Source organism: Corvus hawaiiensis, chromosome 22 (genome assembly GCF_020740725.1).
Source record: "Corvus hawaiiensis isolate bCorHaw1 chromosome 22, bCorHaw1.pri.cur, whole genome shotgun sequence".
Lineage (NCBI taxonomy): Eukaryota > Metazoa > Chordata > Aves > Passeriformes > Corvidae > Corvus > Corvus hawaiiensis.
The window spans coordinates 3946545-3956788 of NC_063234.1; the positions used below are offsets into that span (position 1 = coordinate 3946545).

General features: G+C 50.8%; 1 long non-coding RNA gene across 1 annotated transcript; it reads left to right on the forward strand.

The window, feature by feature from the left end:
• LOC125337110 lies at positions 1–6618 on the forward strand. Its single transcript, XR_007207964.1, has 3 exons — positions 1–95; positions 196–344; positions 2578–6618. It is a non-coding gene; the product is annotated as an uncharacterized LOC125337110 (long non-coding RNA).
• Positions 6619–10244: the final 3626 nt, after the last annotated feature.

Here is a 10244-nt window from a genome sequence, read left to right on the forward strand (position 1 = left end):
TGCTCGAGCTGTCGGAGCTTCACCTGTGAACACAGGATCCCTCAGACACACTGGGAAAAGGCCAGGGATCCTCAGACAGATGTATTTCATAAGTGGTAAGTGCTCTGGCGTTAATCAAAGGTTATTGTGTGTGAGGGTTGGGAGGCATCTCCAGCTAATGAAGATGTTTCCCCTGTATCTGCCGTTATCTGGGAGGCTGAAGAGCCGCAGAGGCTCCATCCTGCTCCAGGCAGAGCTGATGGGATTTGCGGCGGTCCCAGTTGCCATGGAGAAAGTGTTGGATGGCTTTAATACATCTCCGTGAATTTCTCCCTGGAGTTTTCCCATGACAAGCTGGACTGGAGGTAGTGTATGAGGAGCTCTAATCTTCCAACTGTATGAAAATATGATTGATGGGGAGCGAGGGGCATAAACAGCTTACAGGGCTCTGGCAGCACATGGGGTGGGGCGGGGGGTGCCAGGAGGGACCAGCCATGGTCCAGGGGCTCCCTGAAGGGTGCTGCACTCACAGCCCTGAGCTGTCCCCAGCCCTGCTCTGCCATCCCAATCCGGGTGTCACTGATCTGGGGTGGGATGGGGACAGCAGCTGTCAGGCAGCCCCACACAGGACTGGGCTCAGGCTGCCTTCTCATCACCGGTCCAGACATGTCTCCTGTCAGCCCTGCTCTGGCCACAGAGTTCCCACCTCTTATTAACATCCATTCACCAGGAATTAAAGGAAATTAAATCTTATCTGTTTTCACATAGTTTCAAAATCTATTGTTTGCATTTGCCTGTTTGCTTTTAAAGTCACTGAAAATACAAATGATTCCAAAAACTGAAGGAAAAGAAAATCTCTGGGTCAGTGTGCCAAGCAGCCACTCTCTCTTCTGCCCAGGTAGTTTGAGTGTTCCCTCAAAGTCCCCTCTCAATTCATCATCCTGCCTGCCCTTTAACTAACTAACCCAAGCTGGAGGTTTTCAGGGAGAAAGGAGACGGCAGGCAGCTTAGGAACAACAGATAGAGAAGAGCTGAGTGTCAAAACCTGCCAAGGTATCTGGAACCTTCAGGAGCAAGCCCTGGGTGGCAGGTTTGGAGTGCCGGCTCCTTCCTCTTGCTTTCTGCCTTTTTAGTTCATTGTTTTTACCCTGGGTTTCCTTCCTGCTGCTTTAGATTCCCTAAACCTTTTCTCTTGGGCAGCTCAGTGTGAAGTCCATCGATCACCAGCTGATGTCCCCGTGCCACGGTCCCTGCTCTGAGCAGCCTCCTCCGCAGCCGGGCACAGCACTGCAAGGGGCTGCATTTGGTGGGCAGCTGCTGCCAAAGCCAAAAATAGAGTTACCAGGCTCCTTGTTCTCTCCTCCCTTCATTTCCCAGGGTTTTTGGTGAAATCCCTGCGAACACAGTCACTTGCTGGAGCACTCGGCACAGAGGACGCTTCCCGTGGAGTGCTGTGGAGAGAGACGCTGTGTGTGAAGTGTGTGCTTCAGCTGATGCGCCGGGGCTAAAACGTAATTAATTAGCAAGTTTATGGTCTTTTCCCATCTGAAATTAAAAACAAAAATTATGCAGAACATCCAAGGTAATTAGGAAGCTGCAAGCTACAACACACCTTTAAATGGGAGCTCTGGAAAACACGGTGTTTGGCAGCAGATTTTTAATTGAACAGCTGATAAAGGCTCCTGCCTTCTCTGTGTTCCTGGGAGTGCTCCCCACAATTCCCCCTTCCCTTATGGATCTGGCTTTGGGCTACAGCAACTCCCAGATGTTCTGCTCTCCATGATCAGGTTTCCCATTTGAAGTCTGTTGGCCAAGATGAGAATATTGGTCCACATTTTATGTGCCGACTTTACTTGGAATTTTTTCCCCTGGCATTTACAGCTGGCCCCACCCCCTGATGCTTTGGCTGTGCAGGATGTTCCACCAATTTATTCTAGTGGAGAACACGGAGCAGGTCATGCATATTAAATGTGAAGTTTTTGCTACAGTTGCTTCAATAATCTGAAAGAAAAACATTTTAATGTGGGTTTTTTCTTGTTTTTTCCGTGTACCAGCTGCTGCTTTTGGCAGGGCAGCTGCTCAGCGGGCGGCCGGCGGTGCTGATGCTCTTCCCGGGGAGCGATGCCCAGTGTGCCAAGGGCATCCCCTCCCTGCCATGGTGGGGAACAGCTGAGATGCCTGTGAACATCCCACTTTCCATGCCTCTCCACTGGCACTAAAAGCTGCAAATTGAGGGTTTATGCTATTTTTGTTTTCAGCCAGGTCTGCAGTGCCAGCAGCATTGCCTGATGTGCTGTTTCCCTCTTTGCTACCCTCTCTCAAACCCACCTGCATCAAGACTGGAGAACTTTTCTTGTGGGTTTTGTGCCTTTGGTGTGGATTTCCAAAGGCTCCTCAATTTTCCAAGGGAGGGAAAGGCTGCTTTGTGGAGCTGTGACCAAGGGAACAGCTTTCTGGCCAGCTGGGTGGTGGGTGGGGATGGCCGGACTCTGTCCTTCGGCCCTGGGATGGCCAGTGGTTATTAATCCAACTAGTTAAATTATTCTAGAGAAAAAGTGTTCTTTTTTTCACATTTCTTAATGAGTTTTCTATTTCCAGCAGTTTTCGAGCAATTTCCAGTGGGTAAGTTGAGTGCAGAGCCCCTCGCAGAGCAAGGAGGGGATCGACGTGGGAAATGATGACGACAAAAGGAGAACCACCAGGGATGGCAGAAAGATCATCCTTGCAAAAATGCCAACGTCAGCCCTGGCAGGAAGAGGAGAAGAAAAACAGTTTGAGAAGGAAGAAAATGTGCAAACCTCTGTGGGAATGGTGCCTGCATGGGAAATAATACCCCAAAAGATCATATTTGGGGGTGTCAGAGGTGGGGAAGGTAGGGACTCCTCTCTGCTTCATCAGCATCACTGGGCGGTGCCTGGTCACGTTTATGCTGCTGCTTCTACTGTTTTCTCCGTGTTTTCTGTATCTCTTTGCTTTCTGCTGTGGTTTCCCTTTTGCCCCTCTCTCCTGCTGCTGTCACCTGTCTTCTCCTCAGGTTTTAGGCTGCTCTCTCCCACAGAGGGTGGTGGAGAAGCTGCTGGGGCCAGCGGGTGCTGAGTGGGCACTGCTGGCACAAGGGCCTGTGTGCTGTTAGTTTGGCTTGGTGCCTGCAATCGATATGAGCTTGCTTGGGGTAATTGTTTTGTGTCTCTGGAACAGTTTATTTGGTTTCTAAAGTGCTCACTTTATAGAGTTATTTCTCAAGCCTTGTCCGAGCCTCTTGTCACGTCGGTACTAAGTGAGTTTCAGGGCTATTTGCTAGTCAACTTTGTCATTTCTATTTCATTTTTTAGTTTGCTCTCTACGTACACTGAAGTGTAATTCTGTTTGGTTTTGCTGACTTGGGCCTGAAGAGAGACACATTGCCGCCTTCTGAAACCCCCTCCAAGGCCTTCACCTCCCTGGCAGCCCCCTGAGCTTTGTGGGGTCTGCCTTTCACCCCCTGAGCCCGTCTGCCCTGATTCCCCTTCGTGGGGCTTGGGCAGGGACGCTGTGGGACACGGGGATGTGAGGGTGCAGGGATTCAGGGATGTAGGGATGTGGAGATGCTGTGCCCCACAGCCACACCAGTCCTGCTCTGCCCTGAGCCCCTGGAAAATGAGCAGTGAATTAAAGGACTGCCCACGAGCGCGGGGGAGGAAAGAGAAAGCCTGATCTTTCCAGATGACATTTACGCCTGCAGAAGGCCGATGTATTTTATCCACTGTCACATTTAAAAGGCACTGAATTCATTATACTGTTGAATAAATCATTATTTTAAAAAACGTATTTATCCAGAGAAGAGCCACAGCTTTTCAGTCAAGAGCTGCTCCTGCTCAGATAAACTCTTCCACCACGGGAGCTTCCAGCTCTCCCCTCACTGACAGTACTGGTAGCAGGTTTTTGGGTCCCACACTGCCCTGTGCATGGGGACGAAGATCCAGGCTTTGCTTGGGGGAGCAGCTGAGGGCTGACAAGACACTGAAGTGCTCGCACGCCTCTGTCACAGAGGGTTAAAGTTGTTGAGCTGAAGCTTGGTAAATCAGGCAGGAAAATAATCAGCTCCCAGGTGAAGTGAGAAGATGCTTGATGTTTTACAGCTTCTTTCATACACTTTACAGAAACTAATGGTTACACAAATAATACCTGGGGGATGATAACAAGCTATAAATAATTCAGGGTTCTCTGGCACAGAGCTGCCGTGTGCAGGTGTGAGGAGCACACGGCACCTTGGGATGACTCACGTCCTGGGAGACTGGTGCTCTTTCACCATCCTACAGCTCTCTTAGCAGTGTCCCTGCCCTTTTCCCAGCCTTTCTGGCCTGGCTCTGCTTTCTCCCCTCACACCCAGATCACCCACTCCCCCAGCTGCTGCAGGAGCTATCAGCAACACCCTGTGCCGACAGTGCTGGGAGAAGCCTGAGGTTTTCCATGTGTTCTGGGGCCACACAACCAACTGGCCAAGCCCATCATCCTCCAAAGAGTTGTGCATAAGCTGCTATGCCCCAAAGCCACTGCTGGTGTCTGTATCCAAACCGAGCACCTCAGAGAGCCACCGCCCCTGGCCGGCTGTGGGTCACGCCAGGCTCTGCCCGCCTCTGCCAGCCCTTTCCACAAACACTGGAGGTTTTTTTGAGAGCTGTTTGTGTGCAATTCCCCATCCTCGGATGGAGAGGTTTCAGTTTCTCTGCCGCTAAATATTTTGACAGCCTCTTGTCTCGCAGCCTGGCACAGTGTGACATGTTGTACGGTAACAGTCCCCTCGGCTCCCCGCTGCGGCACTCCACGTGCTTTGTGCCAGCACACCACGTGCTCCCCACACCGAAATGGGCTCCATCCAGCAGCCACAACCCTCCCAGGAGGAATCATTCCCAGCTCAAACCCCGGAGATGGGAATGGGGGCAAGGGAAGAAGGCACTCTGCCACAGCTGCCTCAAAGCGGGAGATGGATGGCTGCCGAGGAGGGCTCAGCCTTCTTTATCCCAAAGGATTCCCCACAGCCGGATCCCTCCTGACTGCACGTCTGGATGTCTTATCATGAGCGTGTTGTTCTTAATGAGGAAACAACCAGGAAAGTTGGTGGCAGGACCCACAGCTCAATAAAGCAGGGGAACAAAAACCTCCACTGCAATTTGGAATCGAGTTTTCTCTTCCAGCCTGTGTCGCGGGGAGGAATTGATCTGTCTAATCTCTTATCTGTGACTATGAAATTGTATTTCCCTCTTAATAGCCCTACAAATGTTACAGATGGATAGTTTGGAAGACAGGCTGCCAGTGGTAGGAATACTAAAAAGGATGTTGAGTTTTGCTTGCTTTGGGGTGCAGCAACCAGCATGGAATGCCAGGATCCCTGTTGGCCTTGGCCCCACTCTGCAGGGACCCAGCTCAAACACTGACATTTGCACCCCATTCCTGGTTAGCTCAGGCTGGAGGGCTCTTAGGAGCTGTTTAATTTAGGCATCACAAAGCTGCCCCATCCCTCCTCACCCTGTTACTACATTGTAAAGAGGAGGAGAAAGAAGCAGACCAGGCTCTTTCTCTGCTCTTCCCAGTTTCCCATGTGAAAGCCTGGTTTTCCCACATCGGGATGGCCACCAAGTGTCTCAGGCACTTAGACTCCCCATGGAGCAGTGAGTGGCACCTTCAGGGGGCAGAGGGGGCTTTTCCCTCCAGAGCTCCATCAGCCAGGTTTCCCCATGATTTTCCTTGCAAGTTCACAGGCGCTGGCATCCCCCAGATTTTTCTGGATTGCAGAGACGTGAGGGGACAATGTCCTTGTACCCCCAGCTCCTGCCCTGTCCCTGATGGACTGTCTGGCTCCACAGCATCTCCAGTGTGGATGTGATGTGTTGATGTGAGGTGCCTCTGGCGCTGCCATCCCTTCTTCTTCCAGTCCAGAAGATTTTCCCAGGACCAAGAAACTGAGGTGAAGGAGAATGGGAACACTGCGGGCCACTGCCACGGAGCTGTTTGATGATGAATTTGGAGCAGTCAAGGTGACCTTTTTGGGATGGGGCCCGTGCTTGTCCCCATGCATCCCCCGTGCCTGCCCGGCCATCAAGCCCTTTTTGCCATCAGGACATTCATCACCACACTATCACAGTATTTAAATGAGTCAGATTAATCACTTTATCATCCAAATACAGGTGGATTAATGCAGTCACTTAATACTCTGTTTAAGCAGCTGATTTTTTTTTAAAAAGCTCAATAATTGAGGGAATTACTGGAAAAATTAGAAAAATTAACAGTTTATTTACTACTTATTGTCAGAGCTGCCAGCCAAGAAAAAGTGGGATCAATAAGCACTTGTTTCACCCTCCTACACCTCTCTCCCCTCAAACAGCACCTCTGGGAACACAAATCTGGGGCAACTGCCATGGCCAAAACTGAGCAGGTAAGCATGGAAATACCCTGTCGTGGGAAGAACTGAGCTCCATCTCCACGTATTTTAATATGGGAAATGTCATCTGCTGTTCCAGCTCCTCTCATAAACAGGGAACGTGCCTGTCAGCAAGCTGAACCCGTAAAAGTTGAATAATATTTGTTGATTAATGTAGTCAATGGATTTCATATTTCCTTTAAAATAGTTGCTCCGTATTTCTGTAAATTATTCATCCGGTTTATAAGGCAAAGCAAATATTTGTGAATAGATATGAATTATGTGATTTATAAGAATGAAATATTCATGAGTCATTTTCATTATTCACCTCGTCCTGGAATTGCTACATAAATCTGATCAAGCAAATAGATTTGGCGAAGCTCAGCCCGAATTTGCAGGTATCGTGGCGCTCGCTGGCTCCCGCACGCTGAACCAGAGTGGGTTTGGGCTGAGCTCCTGAGCCGTGTGCTCAGCTGTGGCTGCTCGGGCTGGTGCCCCACAGCTCTGAGGAGAGGCAGGGGAGGACAGGGTGGCTGAGCCAGTTGGCCCCACTCGGTGCCAAAATCAGCTTTCACCTGAATTTCAGCAGAGGCAAGGGCAGGAAGAGGAGACTCACACTTCCCTCCCTGACAAGGACGCCGGCGCTGACGGGAGGTCGCGCAGCCCCGCGGGGAAGGATGCTGGGGGGAGGTGTTTCGACTCGGAGGGATGACCGCAGACAGGGGGAGCATCAGCTGTGCAAAATTAGGGAAAACTGGATAGAAAGCCTGGCTGCTGAGTGGTTCCAATCCAAGCACTCGCAGATGCCCTTTGCCAGCCTTCAGCGAGGCAAGCCTCAGTGCAGCTGCGAGAAGAACCCCAAAGTCTCCCTGGCTTCCCACTGGCTCCTGCCCACTGTGCCCACTCCAGGGGGGAAGGCTTTGTCCCTGATCGCTCCCACTGACTGCTGGGGAGCCCATTCCCTCTGAGAGCTGGGCAGCTCTCCCGTGTGCATCGCCCAGAACATCATCTTTCCCCCCGGCCTTCTCATTAAAAGTGATTTCCTTTTCCAACCACTCTCCAAAGGAGATGCCCAAACCACTGAGCAGTGGGAGCAGCAGGAGAAGCGTCACAAGAAGGACATGCATGGGTGGGGGGTGTTTGTCTCAGTTCCTGCTCTCCAAAAACTGGAAAACGCCTTGGTGTTGTGGAATGAGGACAAGGGGGAAAAATCCTGCTGGCAGAGCCCAAGGATGGTGGGGGACAATGGGACTCCTGGCCTCAGCTGCCTCAACGGGGTGAGTCTGAGAATGAAGCTGGTGCCAGTCTTGGGGTTAAAAGAAAATTAAAATAACACCAACATTAAAAACCCTGACAGAAGCTAAATTTTAGGATGTGAGTAGCACCTCCAACTACTCTGGGACCGTGGGTCCACTCCAAGTGATGTGCGTGCTAAGCACTGCTTGGACCGGTGCCACCCGGCCCTCGCTGCTGCGGGTAATGAACTTGGGAGATGCAAGATGAGCACTCTAAAATTCAGCTTTGGGATCTTCCTATTTTCCAAAGTGTTCGAGTGCTTTCTTCTTAAACAGCAAGCTGCTGTGTAGGGAATACTGTTCTGCAGAGAGCGCTGTGCGTCTTCTGCCACCAGCGTGTTTTGTTCAGCGCTGCGCGGGGATGACATAAAATCCATGTGCTTATCCAAGTGGAATTGCTGACTCTATTACCCTGGTCAGAGAAAACCGTCTGTCTTCATCCTCCCTCTGGTCCATCAGGAAGGGGATAGCAGTTCAGTGGCCTGCTGTACTGCGCATCCCAGATCTGCAGCTGGTGCTGACCAAGATGAGTTCAGTGGAAACCCTTTGGGGGTGCAGGACACGAGGCCGCGGCTCCTCTCCATGTGCTGCAGAGGTCAGATTGACACATAAGATTATTTAAACCTATGGGAGGGATGCAGGTACAGCCCCTGTGCTGAGATCACAGCCATCCAAGGCAAAGGCACCAGGGCAGGTGCTGCTTTAACGCACCTGAGGAAGGATGGAGAGGCTCTGCATCCCAGGCTGATCCCTCCTGGCCTCTGGCTGCTCTCCTGCAGCCCCTCTCCCAAAGGTCACATTGCTGCCTCAAGGCAAAGGCAGAGATGTTTCATTCCAGCCAAGGCAGCTCCAGAGTTGTCGTACTAAACTCCAGACCTGTTCATCCGTGGGATGGCATTTTTCCCCTTGCTGGCTCTGGAATAGCCACAGAGAAGCCATTTATCAGCCTGGTGTGCACATCCAATCTCCGGGGCGCTCTGCTTCGCCTCCCATTATCAGCCGTCTCCGCGGTGCTTAACGAGGCAGCTATTTTGAGGCCTAATGAATTTGAAAAGTTTTTGACCCTTCTATTGCAGTGTCTCCAGTAGCAGGAACCTGGAAAATAGCCTTAATGTCACACAGAGCATTATGAGCCTGTGCAGTTATTGCAGGTGTTCTGCTCAGGTGTTTCACAGGGCTTTGGGAGAGCTGCCAGCAAACAGGAGCTGTGGGAGGTTCAGCAGAGAGGGATTTTCCTTTGGAAAAAAGCTTTTCCTTCCTCCCACGGGGAAGCCAAGCGTTTGGTGACTTAGAGATGACAGGAGCTGTCAAGGACAAGGCAGTAAATTGTCCCTCGGTCGCAGCCCTGCTCCAGAGAGACTCGGCTGTGTCACTGCTCCCAGGCCAGGGCGTGCTTGTTGAATCATTGCAAGCATGTCTCAATAAATCCAGAACCCAGCTCCCATCGGCTCAGCACGCAGTCCCCTTGCCTGGGCTTGCAGGTCAGGGACATCCCAGGTGCTTTCTGGGTGCTGCATCCCTTCCCTTCACACCAGTGGGTCAGGAAGCACGGAGCTTCTCCAGGGTTCGTCTTTCCAACTTTCTTCTTTTCCCCATCTACTTTCCCAAAGGACTTTGTTCCTCAGTCATTTATTTTTTAAAGGAAAACCAAGATGAAAATCCCCAGCCCTCCAAGGGCTGTTAATTGCTGCTACTTCAGAGTGCACAGGGCTGGGAATTACTTTTTTTTTTTTTTTGCTCAGCAGCTGATGGAGTTGGAAACTTCCTCCAGGGCAGCAGGATCCTGTAACAAGGGCTGGGAGTGGGGAATAGAAGGCCAAAAGCAGCCCTTCAAGGAATGTGGCCTCTTCCCATTCCCCTCCAGAACACTCCAGCAAATCCTCCTGGACTCCCCTCGCTGTTGCCTTGTGCCAGACATTTGTTTTGTCAGCCCCAGGGAACAACCCCAGCCTAAGCCATCATCAGCCCACAGAGACATCAGCCATAATTGTAAGGTCCGTTAAATATGATTTAAATATTTTTTTACTCATTAACAACAATTTAGACTGATTCTCTCTTTTTTTTTTCCGGAAACTTCAAGTATGACTGTAATAGCTTTGTAATTTTGGGCTCTATCATTAAAATTAATGATATCCTAATGCTCTATGTGCACTAGAAAAGTCTGATCAGTTTTTTCCCCTTTATATATCATTACTAATAGAACATTTTAATGGCTGTAATTTCCAGCCCTGTAGATGGAAACCTAAAAATAGGAAGAAAGCCTATTTCATCACGCCATGCCAGCCCCTAAATAATTCAATTACATAGACTGGAATATCTGAAGCTGGGTGTGTTCCCAGCTGCAGATAACCAAAAGTACTCGATACTGCTTTTAAAGTGGGTTGGTTATTACAGGGTCTCATTCTCTGGTCCTGGGGAGGCCAGCACCAGGGATGCTGGGGTGCAGCCCCCTGGGTGCAGAGCTCCAGCAGCTTCCCCTGCTGGAGCCAGGGCTGGAGTCCCTGCTGGGGTCCAGGTGGATCCAGGGCAGCAGCAGAGCTTCAGAGACTCAGCCCGACCTGTAGTAAGTACAA